The sequence below is a fragment of the Mustela nivalis genome (assembly GCF_964662115.1).
Source record: "Mustela nivalis genome assembly, chromosome: 13".
Taxonomy (NCBI): Eukaryota; Metazoa; Chordata; class Mammalia; order Carnivora; family Mustelidae; genus Mustela; species Mustela nivalis.
In genome coordinates, this window is record NC_139032.1 from 30,378,819 (window position 1) to 30,397,943 (window position 19,125).

Consider the following 19,125-nt stretch of genomic DNA (forward strand, 5'->3'; position numbering starts at 1 on the left):
GACACCTTTTTCAACCTTCAATTAGGGACATAAGAGAAGTTTTATAAAGAGCCTCTTCACTGGGAAGGAAATAGTTTACACATTAATATGAGTGTATTTATACAAAGAATGTATACCCAACTGGCAACATCACAGTTCTGCAGACAAGTCCTAACAGCCAGTTGTGCCTTGTTAAGGATTCATTGATTTTGGGTGGCCCAGATTCCACTGTCACCTACGATATGATCAATGTGGGTCAAGTTCCAAATGCCTTTGGCTATGTTCAGAGCATGAAGAACAGAGGGAGATTTAAATAGCCCCCCACAGAATCTGAAGGCTTTATTCAGAGCCCCAGCACTTTTCTCCACTGAATAGAGCATTCTGTACCCCAAAATGAGAGTAGTCCCCAGCTGGTACCATGCCCAATGCCCTGCCAGCCTCCTGGCAGCCTCTCAGCACAAAATCCTCAGGGTCCACCAGGGACCCAGCTCCAGGATTCAAACTCTGCCATATAGCCAAGAGGATGTCTGTTCCTACAGTGCATTATCAATCAGTCCTTGATCACTGTCTCCACCAGGAGAATCCCACGAGGCAGTCTATGAATTACGATGTCTTCAGCCTGGGGAAGAAACAGGTATGGCTTGCACATGTTGTTCAGCTGGGAACTGGGCTCAGACTAGAAGGGCCACTCTCAGCCTGGACTCACCACTCACTCCAGGCAGTTCTTGCCTTTTCTACAAATACCCCCAGGTGGGCTTTTGAGTCCTTCTACTATCCAACCCTATTTTTTTCTCCATTATAGCCAGAGAACATCTTTCTTTTTCCTTCCTTTTTTTCTTTTTTTTCTTTCTTTTTTATGCATAGGGCTCAAAAGAACAGTGGCTGTTCTTTCAGATAGACACCAGAACATTTTATTGTGGGACTTTTCCCTCCTGCAGCATCATTTTAAATTTGGGAGCTTTATGTTACTGTTTAATTCCTTGAGAAAAGTCTGGTGTATTTCTTTATCACCGGCTCTGATTCTGCAGTCAAAGTGGAGGCTCTTGCCATATGGATACCCCCTCCTTCCCCTCAACTAAGAAATGAGGCCATTTCACTGGAAATGTGGTGGGCAGTTAGGAGACAATGGAATTGTCCCAAATGTGGATGAGAAATACACAAGTGGGCTGGTTAATGACCTCAGGTGTTACAGCTTTATAGAAATTTATATAAACATGATGAATCGCATACACACATTTCTCTCCACTCCCTCCCAAAACCCCATTAAAGTGGCAGAAAAAAGATAAAAAGACATTGATCCACAAGGCAAAGAGAATATGAAAGGAGTCAGAAGAGAGAGGGAAGAAGGCAGAAGTCATATCTAGTGGTGATTAACTGAGTAGACCAGAGAAGGTAGAAAGCCAGTTCTGGGCCAGGGCATATGTGTGGGTTCATGCCCAGAGGATGTCTCAGGAAATAAAAGCATCAGACGTTTCTCATGGGTAGAGTCCTAGTGGGTAGGTTGAGAATGAAGTCACAGTCCCCTTGCTAATCCTACACAGCATGGGACTACCCCCTCTATTGTCCAGAAAGAGAGTCACTCTTTAAAGATGATAAAGCAGAGAGAGTCCAAGCCCAGGGACCTAGGCCCAGGTGTAAATAGCAGAGAGGGTCTAAGTCAAGCCCCTTTACTCACTTGGCTCTGAGCTCTAAAAGTCAAGCTTGGACCCTCCCTTCCAACCCACCCCACAGCAGGAAATTAGAGAGTCCCTCTCTGGGGAAACTGGTTGACTCCAGTTACTTAACTATCAATAATGACATTTGGGAGTTTCTAACAAAATAGCCAATTATCTGTTGGGACACTCCAACAGAAGGGAAACCCTTGCATACAATATAGAGGTTACTGTATTGTTGAAACAGTCACTCTTAAGTAGAACTCAAAGGTTAGTAGATATTTGAGGGAAGTCTTTGTAAGAAAGAGAAAAAAACCAACAGAAAAATAAAGAAAGATAATGTAGAAATCAAAATATCTTTTTAAAATCTGTAATTCATTTTCAGGTAAAGAGAAAATGAGGTATTACATTCATAAAACAAGATCAACATGTCATATAAAGAAGAATATACAAAAATAATAACACAAATTTTAAAAACTTCATCATGGAAGTTGAAAGATAGAGTTGAAGAAATACATTTTTTAGAGATTTATTTATTGGGGCACCTGGGTGGCTCAGTCATTTAAGCACCTGCCTTCAGTTCAGGTCATGCTCTCAGGGTGCCGGGATTGAGTCCTGCATCCTGCATTGGGCTCCATGCTCAGCAGGGAATCTACTTCTCCCTTTCCCCCTGACAGTCCTCCCTGCTGTGCTTTCTCTCTCTCTCTCTCTCTCTTTATTTACTTGAGAGAGATAGAGTACGCACACAGGCAGAGGAGAGGCAGAGGGAGAGGGAGAGAGAGAATCACAGGAAACTCCCTGTTGAATGCAGAGCCTGACATGGGCCTCAGTCTCATAATCTCATGACCTGAGCCAAAATCAAACAGTAGGACACGTAACCAACTGGGCTACCCAGGAACTCCCAGAAGTATATATTTTTTAATGGAAGAGATATAAACAAAGAGTTGTAAAATAAGAGAGCAAATAACAAAAAAATTAGAAGGTTAGTCTACCAAATTTGAGAGCTAGACTTTCTTCACTTTGAATGAGGAAAATTATCAGAAAAATAAAATAAGAGAATTTCCCAGAACCAAAGGAAATAAGTCTCCTGACCAAAATCCTACGAACTATTTGGCACAGTAAATGAAACAAACAACAACAAAAAAGTCAGAGCAGACCACCTTAAATTTTCAGAATGTTTGAGAAAGTGAGATGATGTTACTATGTTCTAGAGAGAAAATCAGGACATCCACGAAAGACCGGGTATCAGAATGGCATTGAGCTTGCCAGAAGCAAGACTAAAGCCAGAGAAGTAATGCCTTCAAAATGATTTCCAACCCAGAATCTTATCATCCCCACCCAAGTTATCAATCAAAAAGTGAAAGTAAAAAATAAATTCATTTTCATTTTCAGGCAAGCAAGCCTCAAAAAACAAAACAAAACAAAACCAAAAACGGTAAGCTATTGGAGGGTGTGGTTCACCAAAGCAAGGAAATACACCAAGAATGAGGAAAATATGGGATCCAGGAAACAAACATTCCAACACAAATTAGAATTCCTAGGGTGAGGGATGGTGACAGTGGCTCTATAGCTGGTCTGAAAAAGAACAGTTCAAATCAGAAGTAGAGGAAGTTTCTGGGGAAAAAGTCTAGGGGGGAAAGACTGAGTAAAGTAACTCATAGGTCGGAACAGAAATCTCCAGAAGGATAACCACCAAGGAAAATATGAATCACATGGATTACCTGATGTGTTAGAATGTTCTGAGAAATGTATACTCTGGCAAAGAATTGGAGGATGAATAAATGATAAGTACATTACAAAATTAGGAAATGAAAATATGATGTAATTTTTAGCTGCCAGGGAGACAAACCAGTGACTCTGAAAGGAAATAATCATGGTAAACTACACAACTCAGCTATTTATAAAACCACGATATTAGCAAAAACAGAATTTTGTCTTAATCAAAATTATAGAAATAACTCTATGGGGAGAGTGTGGGGAGGGGTGTATGAAAGGAGCCAGACTTTAGATTCCATAGTTAGATGTTAATAAGTGATACTTGTTATGCACTGAATGATCATTTCCCCCCAAAATGGGGGGGAGGGATGTTGACACCCTGTACCCCAATGTGATGGTGTCAGCAGGTGAGACCATCAGGAGGTAATTAGGATTAGATGAGGTCATGAGCATGGAGCCCTTAGATACAGGAGTAGTGCCGTCATAAGAGTCACAAGAAAGCTCACTTCCTCTGCTCCCCATGGTAGGACACAACAAGAAGTCAGCAGTCTACAACCCAGAAGAGAGCTTTCCTTGGGGCCTGACCATGCTGGCACGCTGATCTCAGACTTCCAGCCTCCAGAACTGTGAGAAATAAATTTCTGTTGTGTACAATCTCATCAATATTGCTTTGTTATAGTGGCTCAAATAGATAAAGACAATGTCAAAAACTATAAAATCAAAGAATAGGAAGGTAAGATTATTATTTTACGACATGGAGAGACACATCAGAAGAAAGATCTGGAAGAGTTAAAATGTTTGCCAGAGGCTTGGGAAGGGGGATGGGCAAGGCAGGATGGGCAAAGACTGCTTTGTTTTTTGTTTTTTGTTTTTTTTTCATTACCATTGTCATAAAACTGTTGCACTTTTTAAACCGTTGCAAGTTTTAGGCTTCAGAAAAATGACTTAAATGCACTGCTCTTTGGAAAAAAATTGTAATAGGCATTATCAAAGTTTTGTTCAAGAAACCGTTACAGAGACCAAATATGTTCTGTCACTGCAGAGAGGACTGGGGTACCGTGGTGAGAAAGATCTGTCTTCACATCTGAAGGAGGTCCTCCTGGTCCAGTGGGGAGGTCGGTCCAGTGATGCCCACGGTGCTGGACAGAAATCCAGAGTGCTGTGGGACAAAAGGCAAACGTCCGCAGGCAGCCATGTTGCCTTCAGGGTCTCAGGTGTTTCTGGAGCCAAGGCGCAAACAGACACTGCTGCTCTCTCCTTCTCTTCTCTTTTGTATGAACATTATTCATGTATAATGCTTACAGAATCAAAAAAGTGCAATAAAATTTTTTTTACATCTGTTAATGCTGAGTTAGCCTCTGACAGCATCATTTGCCCCTCCAAACTTTTATTATAAAAATTCAGTCATCTAAATATGATCAAATACTGGGAGAATTCTTAGAGAGGAGGTTTCAGTATGGAGGACAGAATAAAGGATTATATTATGACTGAAAAATTTCTTACAACCAGTTACTAACAGAGTATTTGGGATAGTAACACATTCAGTCACAATCCCTGTTCCTGGAGTCAAAGGGAAAACAAATGGTAATGGGTCCTCTGTAGTATCATCTGCTCAGCACACCTACCATCCTTCCTCTTGTCACAGCACCTCTGGATTTCCTTTAGGAAACTGCTCCTTTCTCTCAAACCCCAGGGAGGTTTGGATGAGACACCAATCACTGTACCTTGTGACAGGGCATTGGCTCTAGCCTGGGCTAAAAGGGGGCCACAGGAAGCCATAGTGTCCTCTCTGGAGTCTGAGGTGGTGGGATAGCCCTCCCTCTGCATTTGAAGCACAGGCTGCACTGATGTCACATCAAAGCTGCCTCCTACATGTCCCCTCCAGGAGGAGGCACCTTGGAGAACAACATTAAGAACTAGGGCCTATTGAGCTCTGATAATAGGCCAGACCCAGTTCTAAGGATTTCCCATGCACTAATTTATTTAATCCTTAGAGCAACCCTATGAAGCAGATTCTAACATGATCCCCATTTACGGATGCCAAAACTGAGGCACAAATACATTAAGTAATTTTTGCCACCAGATTCCCAGGTCTAACTTCTCAATCAACATGCAGAGCAGAAGCCAGAAATGTCTTACCATGGAGAAAATTTGCACTCGTTCATAAGCCCTGACTGGTACATACATTCTGTCTAAAACATTAGCTAAGGGGCGCCTGGGTGGCTCAGTGGGTTAAAGCCTCTGACTTCGGTTCAGGTCACGATCCCAGGGTCTGGGATCGAGCCCCGAATCAGGCTCTCTGCTCAGTGGGGAGCCTGCTTCCCCTCTCTCTCTCTGCCTGCCTCTCTGCCTACTTGTGATCTCTGTCAAATGAATAAATAAAATCTTCCAAATAAAAATAAATAAATAGTAGCTAAGTGCTCTTCTCAGCCTAAAGGCTAATTGCAAGAAAACGGGCATTGCTAATGTAACTTTACAGCAAAACTCGGAGATCCTAAGGTGCAGATCATTCAAAATCAAGTGTGAGATAAGGGAATGAGCGCCCCGTGTGGCAGTCCGTCTGCCTCCCTCACTCTGGGTGTGGGCGAGTCTGCCTGTGACGCAGCCAAGTAGGGACAAAAAGGACTGAGGTCAAGGCTGACCAGCGGAAGATGCCAAGTAGAAAGAATCTGGATTCTTTCGATGGTATCATTTGAGCTGTGAAATTAACTAGCCCCAGAGCCATCCAACCTCCAGACTTAATGGTTCTGTTAGATAATAAGTTTCCTCATTAGCTCACTTGTGTTAGAATTTTCTGCCAGCTGGAGCCAACAGCATCCTATGTGATTCTCCTGGCATCTTGCCCCTGACCCTTTTATCTGTGTGATAACTATAACTCGCATGTACAGCCTCCCTCTGACTCCTGGAGACTCAGTCTCCTCCTCTGAAAAATGGGCTCACAGTGCCTATAATTAGAGACCTTTATAAGACGAAGAATTGTGTAGAGCCACTGAAACAGGGCAGACGTTCAGAGCAGGCTGTCTTCCACGCGCGGATACACCAGCCTTCCAGATTAGCATAGCAGCACGGAAGCTTAAGGGAGATGCACAGTGTGTTCAGCCTGAGGGGAGAGAGTGCTTAGAGCAATCTTGGGCTCTGTGATGAGACAGGGACAAGAGGACTGAGGGCAGTGGGACCCCTGCTGGTGCTCAGATCTCTGGATCACATAGGGGTGCACCTCCTGAAATGATCCGTACCAAGGTCAAGAGAATATTCAAAGTTATGCCTCAGATTTATTCAACTAGGAAACTGAAGTCTGTCCTGAAGCACGGGGGCACACAGCGTGTTTTCTTCTAGCTGGGCCATGCAGTTAGAACCCAAGTTAGGAAGGCCCCCAAAGCTGCTAATCAGAGTCCAGCCCCCCGCCCCAGGTGAAAATGCCTTGCAGGCCAAGTATCCAGTATAATCAGCAGCTGTTACAGAGGGACCGCATCTGGCTCCTTTGTATTCATCTCATCAGACAGGCCCACATTGGAATAGGAAATGGAAACCAAGCTTCCAAACCAACCTCAGAGGGTCCCCTAATTTCCGACTAAGGCACATTCATTAGAGGCTGAAGAAATGTCACTACTGCTTACATCAGCCGTCTCTCAGCCCATTATGTTCCCCTCTGCTTTGAAGCTATTCCAAAAAATAACCAACTTTAACTTTCAAACGGAATACTTTTTTTCTTACGATTTTCTCTGAGGAACCATGGATTCCTACCAGTGGCTCCACAGACATCCTAGAGTTTACCCAATCACGTTTTCTTTGGAGACTCCAACCACAGGCAGGGTGGTCTCCGTGGGGATTTGATCACACCTCCCCCTGCACACTTACCTCCTCCCCGCTCCCCAGCCCCAGCAGCCCTGAGAGTGGACCAGGTCCCAGATGGCTGGAGCACCCCTGGCCAAAGGAACTGCCTCCAAGACAGGTGAGCAGGGGAGCCGCTGAGGCTGCTTGTCCAGGAATCTTCTGGGAGCCGGAAGCTGAACACCCATGACTCCAAAAGGTACTTTGTGAGGCCTGCATAGCATTTTCAAAAGCAGAGACTTTGACAAGAAAAATCCAGGTTTCTGGCTTTTCTTGAGATTCGGAGGACCTGGTGACCCCTGGGTCACATCCCTGAAGTGGCTGTGGCTGGCTGGTCGTGGTGTGTCACCGTGCCCAGCACATGGCCCTCATCACACATTCATGTTTCCTGCCTGGCCCCTCTTCCCCGCTCTGTCGAGCTACTGCAGGAGACCGCGCTGGTCTGAAGCCCCTGGGCAAAAAGTCTTCCCACTGGGGGCTTCTCCATGAAGGGAGGAACTGTGCCCCATGAGGGATGAACAGGACAAATTCAATAGGCAGCAGGTTCAAAAAGCAGAGTGACTCTGCCTACAGAGCGCAGAAGCAAGGCCAAGCGGCACTCAGAGATTACGCCTTTGAGGGCCTCATGGTCACGTGCAGGCCCTCCCAGCCTCCAGCCACCAGTGTTGCTCCTCACCCTGTTCCTCTGCAGAAAGGGATGAGCAGAGGGCCATGATGGCTGTGTGGTTTGAGGGTTAAACTCTCGGGCTAGCGCGATCTGTGCTCAGTGCTCCCCACACGTGTGCTCTCCCTGCTCCCACTGGCTCACACGCCTGAGCCCTTCGGGTCTTCCCTGCTGTGGAAGCCCTGGAATGGCTTGTGCTGCTTAGGCCTGTGTGGGGCCTTTGGTTGTTCATAAAACTTAATGGCCACTAAGATAACCAGAAATCTTTGTTCCCAGAGAATGTTGTTTTGGGCTTCCCAGGCAGAGGGATGACTTGTCATCACTCCACTGCAAAGACTCCAAAAGGCCTGGCTTCCTAGTAGGATTGGAGGCTTTTAAAAGCCCCTAAGTCTCTGTCCCACCTTTTCTCAACAGGGCCTGACCGAGTACTCAGGAGACTTTAATCCAGAATAAATAACAGAGGCAACGTGCAACACTCTCCTTTGCTCTCACGGGTGACCTAGGCAGCAAAGAGGCCGGAACAAGGCGTGGACGGGGAATACATCCCCAGAGCTGGGCGGCCTCGCTGGCCTGAGCCAACCTGTTTTCTGTCTCAGGCACGGCTGGCTCCACACAGCAGGATTCAACCTCAGGGCACAGACGTCTGAGAAGTCCTAAGGGCCTTCGGGGCTTTCTGCTGCTGGGGAGGCTGGAGGCTGTGAGTGTGTGTCTGGGTTCCTCCTCCCCTGTTTGTGAGTTGAGAGCCAAAGCCCTCAGTGGGTACATTTGCAACTTCTCAAAGGAAAGAGAGACAGCCCGTAAAAGGACCCGTGCTTTTTCTGGGGCTGTTTACAGAGAAGTAACCCCTGTGTCATTTTCCCTAGCAGGGAGGTCCTTCCCTTGATTGCTAATCGTCTGTGTACTTTAGCCATGTGTGGTGTAAGCCGTGGTCGGGGCCCTGAGCAGCGAGGTCCCTCCACCCGCAGCTTTCTTTTAACTGCACAGAACCCAGCAGGCCTTGCCGGCCGGGCCACCCAGGGAGCAGCCACCGCAGCGTTCTCCTGCGGGAGACCTCCCTGCATTCTCCACTCTGCCCCGGGCCACCAGGACAGCTGAGCAGCCCTCCCCGACCTCCCACTCAGGACACCTTCTCGTGCCTTCCACCCAGGTCAGCGGCACAGCCGTTGTGAGCGTCCTGCTGAGCCTTTCCCAGACCAGCCAGCAAACAGCTCCTCCTGGAAGCCTCAGGAATGGCCCAGGAGGGGAAGTGGGCAGACACAAGGGGCCACTGGGCACTGCGGCCTCTAGCCTCACTGCCTCCACACTGCACCAGCAAGGGCAGCTCTGGGACCTCCAGCAGAAGTGTGCTTGGGGTGATGGAGGCCTGAGTGGCTGGCTGGATTGAGGGACAGAGGGAGGAAATAAGGAGGCCAGGGCCTGATCATAGGATGGTGAGCAAGGGATTGATGGCAGATTGAACTGACATCTCTCAAAGATAGCTTGGGCTTTTGTATGAGGCTGGCCAAAGGAGGAGCAAGGACAGAAGCCAGGATACTGGGCCAGGAGCTCTGATGGTTCTCCAGGGAGAGGGGAGGGGGATGAAGAAGGGTGGGGTTAGTTCCAGGGTCTGGCCAAAGCCACTGTCTTCTTGGGATTTATGCTCCCGAGGGGCTGCTAGATAATAGATCAATATATAAAATCTCCAGTTGTGATCAGTTCTGTGAATGAAACTAAGCGGAGGGAGGGGAAAGGGGCAATGAAGTTTGTGAGCACACAGATCCTGGCACCCCAGCTCCTGAATCAGCACAGCCAGGGGTGGAGCCCAGAGATCAATGTGTTCAACAAGTATCCCAGGTGAGTCTTATCATCAGACACACTTCGGAAAGAGACACACAAGGACCGTGGTTTGTAGAATCAGACATGCTTTAGCACTGTTCCTGCCGCTTTTCTTATGACCTTGGGCCCTCCACTTAACCCTCCCCAGACTTGTCTTCCTCACCTGTAAAATGGGAACCAAAACAGTGCTAGTCTGACAAGTTGTTTTAAAGATCAATGATAAAATGCACATAAGCCACTTGGCAGGGTACTTGGCCCAGGGTGCGAGGGATAAAATATGGAAGAGTGGCTCCAGGAATTGTTTATACTCGGTTACGTTTCACCAAGTCAATGAGTCTACCCTAAGCTTCACTATTCATATCTTACATTTCAGAAGTCAAACTCCTTTTCCCTTGTTTCCCAAGTTAAATCAAGTTCAACTGGTTCCAACCCAAACCACGTGTCTCTTCCCCATGGACAACACTGGCAAAATCATCATGCCTACTACAAGAGTCTCCCACCTGGGCCTTCCCTTGCCACCTCCAAGCCTCCCACTCTCCATGCCTCCACCCTGCTATTGCTGTAATCGGAATGAGACACTCTCTACTAGTGTAACAGCTTTCCTTTGCTCCCCAGATAAAACTCAACATCATTATCATAACTCACCCAGTCTCACCCTAATCTGGCTCTAGCTCCACACTTTGGCCTTGCTATGGAAATTTTATGCCAGGAATTCTCACTTGCAATTTAAACTTATGACTTATTCTGGGGACCTTCAGTCCCCACTGTGATATGCTTTCATAGCTTAAACCTCATCACACTTGCAATTAATCATTTAATGTCTGTCTTCCCTGTGGAGTATTAAGTGCCATGAGACCAAGGGTAGGCTCTGTCTTCTTAGAGATGTGGATCATATTGGGATTAAGAGCTCCAACTCATGAGACAGCTTCCTAGTTTCAAAGGTCGACTCCACCATATACTCGTGTGATCTCAGCCAAATTATTTGGAGGTTCTGGAATTCCACTTCCAAATCTACCCATCTTGGGGATTATTTTGTAAATAAGTTAAATAATACGTGAGAACTGCACAGACCATTGCTTGACAGCAGACATTTACTAACATTTTAACTGCTATTATAACTACCCACTCTAGACCTGTATTGAGACATTATGTACTCAATAAATATTTGTCAAATGAAGTATCTTCTTTATCTTACGTAGTATTGTGGCTTTCATATGCCCAACATCTGCCATTTAGTGGTACTTCTACTCCATAGCTAGGCAGTCTTGGGTAGATAACTCATGTATTTTGTGCAGGATTAAGAATGGAGTTCCCACAGGATGATTCTTTTCCCATAGGAGAAGGGATTCTGCTTTCTGGCATGGAGCATGTGTCATCAACCAGAACTTTCTTGGTAGGAGGTGATTTTAGAGTAACTCATTTGCAGAATGCTTTGAAAGCACTTTGGCTCCCAAGTTCTCAAATGCAATTAAAATAATGGAAATATTGTAGTGTGATCTAATTCTTTTCCTTGGGGGTTGTGGACTGTTGGTTAAGGTCTTATTTTTAGAGGATAGAAAGCCATACAATACAGTGACATGGGTCCAATAAATATCTTTAAAAAAACTCCATGCTCTGCATCACAAGGTGTTGCTTATCTTCCCCAACACCATCTTAAGGGAGAGTTTTGAAATCCACCCAAGTTCTAGAAAAATATCATGGGTAGCGTATATGCAAGCCCAGCAGAGCTCTCAACCACCATTTTGTGCATTTCATGTGGGATTTCGAAACAGTACGCACATGCAAACCTCCTTCTGGATCCACCCCAGCAGGCAGTCCCTTCTAAACATTAAGGCTTGTTCTGATGCTCAAAAGTGTACCTGTGTCTCTAATTACCAGACTTCCATATGCTGGGCCTAAAAGACGTACCAGGAGAAGTGAGAACAGACATGGACCAGCCATGTGCTCCAATAGTAATTGATTTATAGCATCGAGCTGCATCTGTAGTTAGATCCAGTGAGGGAGGGAGACTCTCTCCTTCACATTTCCCAGGTAGAGCAGGGAGGGAGCGAGAGGGTGGGCTGAAGCATACACCCAACTGAGTTTGGACATTAAGAGAGTCTACAATCTCTTCTAAAGAGACCAAAATGTTGTAGGTCACCATTCTAGCACTTAACTACTCACCCTATGTCCCCATACTTGGGTTTTCTCGATGTCTTTCCTCAAAATGAGCCACACCTATCTGGAATAAACCCTATCACACGGTAATTTAAATCAAGTCTTCTTTTTCTCGAATAAGCATAGGAATCTCCTGGGGATCATATTAACACGCAGATTATGACTCAGGAGGTCGGCTATGGGGCCCAGGACTCTGCCTTCCAAGCAAATTCCCCGGTGATATTCATGCTGCTGGTCTGTAGGCAAACACATGGTGGGGGGCAGGGGTGTTAGTGAGCTAGATGCCTGCCAGGTGTCTGTGTGTGAGGGGCGGGTGTCCTGGAGGCAACAAAATCCTTGCAACCTTATTCATTTCAGTTATAAAACCTTTCCCCATTCCCCGTTTCCCAGTCTCCACGCCTGTTTTATTCACGCTCCAAGGGGCTGGTCCCCTTTGCCCCAACCAGGACTGATAAAAATATGTTCATGTCATCCTCGGAATTCACAGGTCTCCGCTCCCTATTGTCTACCTCCGGAGATGGAAGCGACGCTGCCTGCTTTGTTAGCTTGCTACGGTCTCCCCAGACTGTTCTGTTGTTGATTTTTACAGAGAAAATAAGCAAACAACTGGGAGAAAGGGAGCTGGTGAACAGGGATAATTCCGCTGTTCTGTTAACTTTAAAAATTGTGATGGAATATCTGCTTTAGCTCAAAGTATCTGCCGGCCTTATTCTCCAACGTCAGCGTTTTAAGCAGACCCTCTGCCCCGCGATCCCCACATTTGGTTCTGACAGAGTCTTGATGGTCTTTTAACGTGTGCAATGGTAGGCCAAGATGTTTGTGTTTATGTCCCAAGCCCAGAATCAATAAATAGCTACATGGTATTGAAATCACCTGTCAAAATAACCTCCACTGTTCTGGGGCCACAAAGAGAAGTTTCTCAGTGTGATTGTCTAAGTTGCTGGAAGAATTCAAAGGCTGTTTATCTCATTTAGTTAAAAAAAAAAAGAAAAAAGACCTATAATTACTACATTTTGACCCCAAGGCAGGCAATTACTTCACAAAAGCTCTCCCCAGGAAACCAGACATTAGCCTGGCTAATTAGGCTGACCTCACTGCAAACGGCTCCGCTCTCCTCCCCGAGCACATGGTGGCCGGACAGCGAGGCCGGGCTGCGCCAGAGACAAGGCCTGCCAGTCGGAGGGGACCGCAGCTGGCACTGTGCTGTGAGAGGGTTTGCTTTTTTACTACCTACTTTTATGTGTTCCTTGAAGCCCAATTCTTCTCCCAGAGACGGGCTCTCATCAAAAAGAAGTGCCTCGCAGACAAACTGATCTTTATTACATGACTAGGAGGAGGAAGCTAGAAAAAAGAAAAAAAAGAAGGAAAGCAACTGAGGTCGTAAATTCTTTCCAACATAGGAGATCGGTCTTTGCCTTTTAGGAAAAACAGCTTGTTGTTTCAGCTGATCAGGCGCATTTCTTAGCCCCCTTTCGTCCTTGCGTACTTTGTTGAGGGTTGACCTCTGTTTGGGTTCTGGGTTCTAGAAAGCTGAGGTGAATTTTTTTTTTTTTTTTTTTTTTTTATGTCCTGAGCATGTAGAATTCTGTCCTGCTAAAAAAAAAAAATCAGACATCTCCCTAGACATCTCTCCTCCCCATCAGAAATGCTGGGAGGTGGGTTACAGGATCCCTGGGCCCCTTCCACACATGAAGAAACACAGAAAGATGGGATGAGTGGTTCTGGCTCTTTGGCAATCAGCCGCACCTGGCTAGTCAAAACGCCCTTTGTCGACCTTGAACTCAAGGACGCTCCAGCAATTGAAACAAGGGTCTGCACATTGGGAGGCTTTCAAGGGTGGAAGGATAATTGGTGGTTCTCTTCTCGGAGTGCAGGCTCGAGGTGTCTGCTGTCCCAGCAGGCTGTCTTGGAAGAGGTAGAGTTGGTTATTTGGTTGGGGCAAGTCCCAGAAAGCAGAAAGCAGCCTAAGTCAGTTTGAGGAAGCTTGGCTGAGCGCTCAGAATGGACAGGCAGACATCCCTTTGAGCTTACGCACTCGCAATGTTATAGAAAAAAATCATTCTGACACTTGTTAAAACAGAAGGAAGACTTTAGTCAGGACTGTGATGACAGGTGTCAGGACTGTGGCAATGGGAGAGAGACGGGGCTCCACCCTGAAGACAGCCAAGACAGCTGGGGGTGGTTCATAGCCCAGGAGCAGAGTGAGAAGGTCAGAGGGTGAGAGAGTACTAAGAGGAGACGTCAAGATAGGAGGAGTCTTGCTAAACCAAGCTAAGATTCTTGCTGAGGGAGGGCCAGGGTGATGGATATGGAGGGTCGGGACTGAGGAACTGGATCCGATATGGAAGGTGATCGGCTATAGAGCACGGTGGGATTCTCTCTAACCTGACTTTAGCGGGCTTCTTGCTACGCCATGAGGCAGGCTGAAGACAGGGCCCAAGGATGAAGCCTCGTCGAGAAGAGGTTTCAAAGAGACAGGAGGAGTCTGAAGATAGGTCAAGGAGAGAGTCTTTTTCCATGGAAGGTTGAAAGGCAAAGGTGTGGAAGCATCTGGACCTTTTGCCTAACGGTTTTAAAACAAGGACCAGAAAGGGAAGGAAATGGCCCTGTGCCGGGAGAAGTGGGTGTTCTCGTGTGTGCATGTGGCTGGTCTGGTGCTGCCGGCTTCTGGATGGCTAAGTGACTCCAGCTGCCGGCCCACATGAGAACCAGGTGGAAAGCATTCCAGGAAGTCCTGAGGCAGAATCTCCCTAGCTTCCTACAGAAGAAAGAGCGGAGATGTTTCGTGACTACTCGATGAGCAAGCAGCGGCACACGGCGCTGGGCTGGCTGTCAGGAGCTCTGGTGTTCATGCTACCCTACCTGGTGCAGCACTTTGCGATTCCCAGAGGAAAGTTCCCAGAGCCGTATGGAAAAGCTGAGAGCGAGGTCACATGCTCATTCTTACTCAGAGGCATCTGGGAGGGACAAATAATTACAAAGTGGTGATGCCAGCACTTTGAATGACCATTTCAAAGGCACATCACCTAATAAGATTCCAGTTGTGTGGCTTGGCCTGTTGTCAGTCCCTTGTCTCTCTCTTTCACCAAACTGAACAATTAAATAGGGTGAAAGTACTATCTGTATCTGCATATGTGCCTGGGTGTGTTACAGAGAGAATTTGTAACCCATGGCGCCTGTGACAGGAATATCAAATGAACATAGGCCAATGATGCTACTTAACTTATTAATTAGTGAGAGAGACAATAAGATGTTAGCACTGGTTCAAAGGCGAACCCAAGGGACAGGCACATCCGTAGGCGGTTAAGAATCCTGACATGAATTTGCTTGGTAGATGCACAAGTGATTCCTGCCGCAGCGGGGAAGAGAAATCAATGGGAACTCCTTCACATGCAAAAGTGTGTTTGCACTGCTGTCAGTTATCCACAACTCACCGAGCTCAAAAATCTCAACGACCGTGAAAGAGGCAGACACCACATAAAATTAAATAATCTGGAGAACTGGACATAAAATCAAATAGATCTGGAAGACATGCCAGACAGCAACTAGTTTTCCACTGAAGGGACCTAGCTATCTTTTCGGTTCATTTCAAAGCCTTTCATGATTTTTCCTAATATTTTCTAATATTTTTCCCTAATATTTCCTCACACACACACACACACACATACACACACACACACGCCTGGGTGTGTTTTTCCACCTCTCTGTTCACGCAAATGTTGTTTACTTTTTTTAGAGAGAGGGCGAGCTGTAAGGGCCTATTTAGCCAGAGCAGCTCCATCCTGACCCTGTCCATCCCCCTTCAGGGAACTTACTCAAAAACAAGTCCTGGGGGGCGCCTGGGTGGCTCAGTGGGTTGAAGCCTCTGCCTTCGGCTCAGGTCATGGGATCGAGCCCTGCATCGGGCTCTCTGCTCCGCAGGGAGCCTGCTTCCCCCCCCTCTCTCTGCCTGCCTCTCTGCCTACTTGTGATCTCTGTCTGTCAAATAAATAAATAAAATCTTTAAAAAAAGAAAGAAAGAAAGAAAAACAAGTCCTGGAAACTAGTCCCAGGTAACAAAGCCCAAATACAAGGGTGGGTCAGGCCAGGTGGAGGTATTCAATCAGTGGGGGCGTATACTGTCTCCTAGCTACCAAGGAGTGTGGGCCCCACCCTTGAGTGTGTTTTGAGTGCCCATTCTGACCAAGGGGATAAGCTAGTTCAAATATCTACTATAGGGTAAATTGTAATTCAGTTGGTCACTTATGTGTGACCTAGCAGGACTATGCAGATTTCTCTGTGTTACAATCTCATTGGCCACCTGTGCATGGCCAGGTCCAACCACATGGCCTTTGCCCTTAAAAGCTAGTCTGTAAGGCAGAGAGTCGTCACCTCTTTGCAAAAGACGCCCCTGAACGGTAGTTTGATTCTTGATGCTTGGCACGAAATAAAGCCTTGCTTGACCTTCACTTTGTATCAGTCTCGCTCCTTTGACCATGGACCCAACAGAGCAAGCACATGGGAGCTGGATTGGGGGGAAGGGAGGGTCAGAGGAGAGGGGAAAGAATCATAAGCAGACTCCACACTGACTAGGGACTCAACCTCATGACCCTGAGATCACGACCTGAGCCAAAATCAAGAGGAAGACACTGAACAGACTGAGCCACCCATGCACCCTCAAAGGTTGTTTACTTTTTAATTAAAGCACTCTTCCCCCTTGTTCCCCACCAGTCCAAATATGACTTGTCTGTCTGGCCTAGACCTAATAAATCCAATCTGAGGGGGCCCATGGCTCTGCCTTTTAAGCAGCTGCCCCCATGAGTCTCTAATGTAGAGCATACACTCCAGAGTGGTGGGGGAATGGTTCATGGATTAAGACTGAAACTCGAACTGTGGGCAGGATTTGGGAAAGAGAGCAGAAGGCATTCTAGGAAGTGGGCAGCGGTAGAGGAAAGGGCAGGGAAGTAAGGGTAAGTGTGGGGGTGCCTGGGGAGGCAAGGATTCCCGCCTGAGGGAAACGTGGAGATGGAGGGCGGAATAGATTGGATGAATGGGAGATGAAGGAGGGTCAGACTCAGTCAATTCTCAGCAGAGAATTAACATAAGAAAAGCAGTGTTTAAGGAAGGCTTGTGGGGGCAAAGTAGACAACATAGGCTCTGTTCTCCAGCAAGATGGAGGCATGTTTCCCGAATGTGCTACTTCATTTCAGTCTGGGAAAGGAGGGCATGCTTATTCAGAGGGAGAGCAAGAGTGGTCAGTCTCGCTAGGTATAATCATTGAGAGACTGGCTACACAAGCAGGCAATGGCCAAACCATACATAAAAATAGAACTCTGCCCCACAATCTGCAGCAGCCACCCAGAAAAAAACCCATGATACAGTAACCAGCACAGGAAACCAACCTGCTGTCTGTCTATGGGGCTTTTACAGGAAATCTGACCACTATCTCTAGCAGCTGTTCCAGGAATCCAAACAGTAACCTCTGTGACCACTTGCCCAAATAGCCAGGACTTGGCTAATAATGGACAACTACCCTAATTTTTGTTCCTGTTTCCAGCTTGAGACCAACCAGAGAAAGCCAAATGTATACCCTAGACAATCACACAGAATGCCCCCCTTATAATTATCTCTCCCCCAGCTTTCCCAGGCCAAACAGCCTCCAATCAGTGCACACCTGAAGCCTTCCCTTCTCCCCACTATAAAGTTTCCCCACTCCTCTGCCTGCCTTGAGTCTCTGCCAAATGTGGGTGATGGTGGCTTACTCCCTTGCTGGAGCACACTCTGAGTAAATAGCTTCTGCTTGTTCTCTGTGGGTGGTCTTTGTTTATTTCCACACCACAGTCATCTACATCTCTGCTCCTCCAGCATGAAAGCATTTCCCCCCACAGACCTGCCAATGTGAACATATAAGATTATTTTTCCTGTTAATATTATAGGCTTCATCCCCAGCATACCATTGATCATTTCTTCATACCATGTGTCTCGCACATTGTATCTCACTAAATAAAACAGTTCCATCAGGCAGCTGTGGCAAGTACAAAGAAAAAGAAGGAACTTAGAAGTCATGGGTTCTAGTCCCAACCTTGTACCGTCCGTGTGTTCCTAGGTAAACATCTTCAACTTTCTGGGCATTCGTTTTCTGTTCTGTGACATACGGAAATTCATTGTAGATGAGGTCTCAGGTTCCCTATAGTTCTAGCCACTGTGATATCAGCATATTTTAATGAACTACTTTCAGAAGTCAGAAAGTTCTGATACACCTAAATTTTTAGGTATCTTTGTGTTTCACAGGCTACCTCTTTATCACTGAGTTTTCTCACTTAAAATTTTTTTTCAAACGTTTCAGAATTGTATAGGAAAGCAGATAAAAACTTCTTTTCCATCTGTCCCAAACTTTTACTAAGTGCCCACTCTGAAAATCACAGCACCGGATTATTTGGTAGTGAAAAAGAGATGAATGATTTCGTTTGTGCCTTGAAGATCTTATTAATTGGAAGAATTATGGAAGAATATGAAGTTAATTGGAAGAATATAAAATTTGAGATTGTAAATCTACCTAAAAAATGCAGATGTCAAAAAAACAGAGTCTAAACGAGAAGGTACAGCAGGTGAGCACACAAGACAAAGAAATCACTAGATGCCTTAGTCATGGAGAAGGTGGAATTTGAGCTAGGTCTGGAGGTAGATAGTACTTGAACAGGTGGAAAAGAAAAAGAGAGAAGAGAGGGCATTCCAGGAAGGACAAATGGTGTGAATCAAGAAAGAATAATGTGTGTTCAGAATACCCCCAGTAGCCCTGTCAGACTGAGTTCTTCAAGGGAGCACGGGAGTAGTGACTTTCAGCCAAAATGCATAGGACCACCGAGGCCAAGCTGAAAGTTTCAGCTCTTCTAAGTATTGCATGGCACTATTTCAGTTTCCCATAAACCCTGTAGTAAAACAGACTTCTTCTTAGGGATCAAACAAAATAATATGCGAATGAGGGGAAGAATTTGGCTATGTTTGCTCTGTGTGTGTGTGCGCGCGCGCGCGTGTGTATGAGAACCTATTTATCTCCAGTAATGCTTTAAAAAAAATTATGCTATCATATGCACAATATAAAATTTACCATTTCAACAATTTTTTAAAAGATTTTATTTATTTATTTGACGGACAAGATCACAAGCAGGCAGAGCAGCAGGCAGAGAGAGAGAGGAAGAAGCAGGCTCCCTGCTGAGCAGAGAGCCCTATGTGGGGCTCCATCCCTGGACCCTGAGATCATGACCTGAGCCAAAGGCAGAGGCTTAACCCACTGAGCCACCCAGGTGCCTTCAACCATTTTTAAGTGTACAG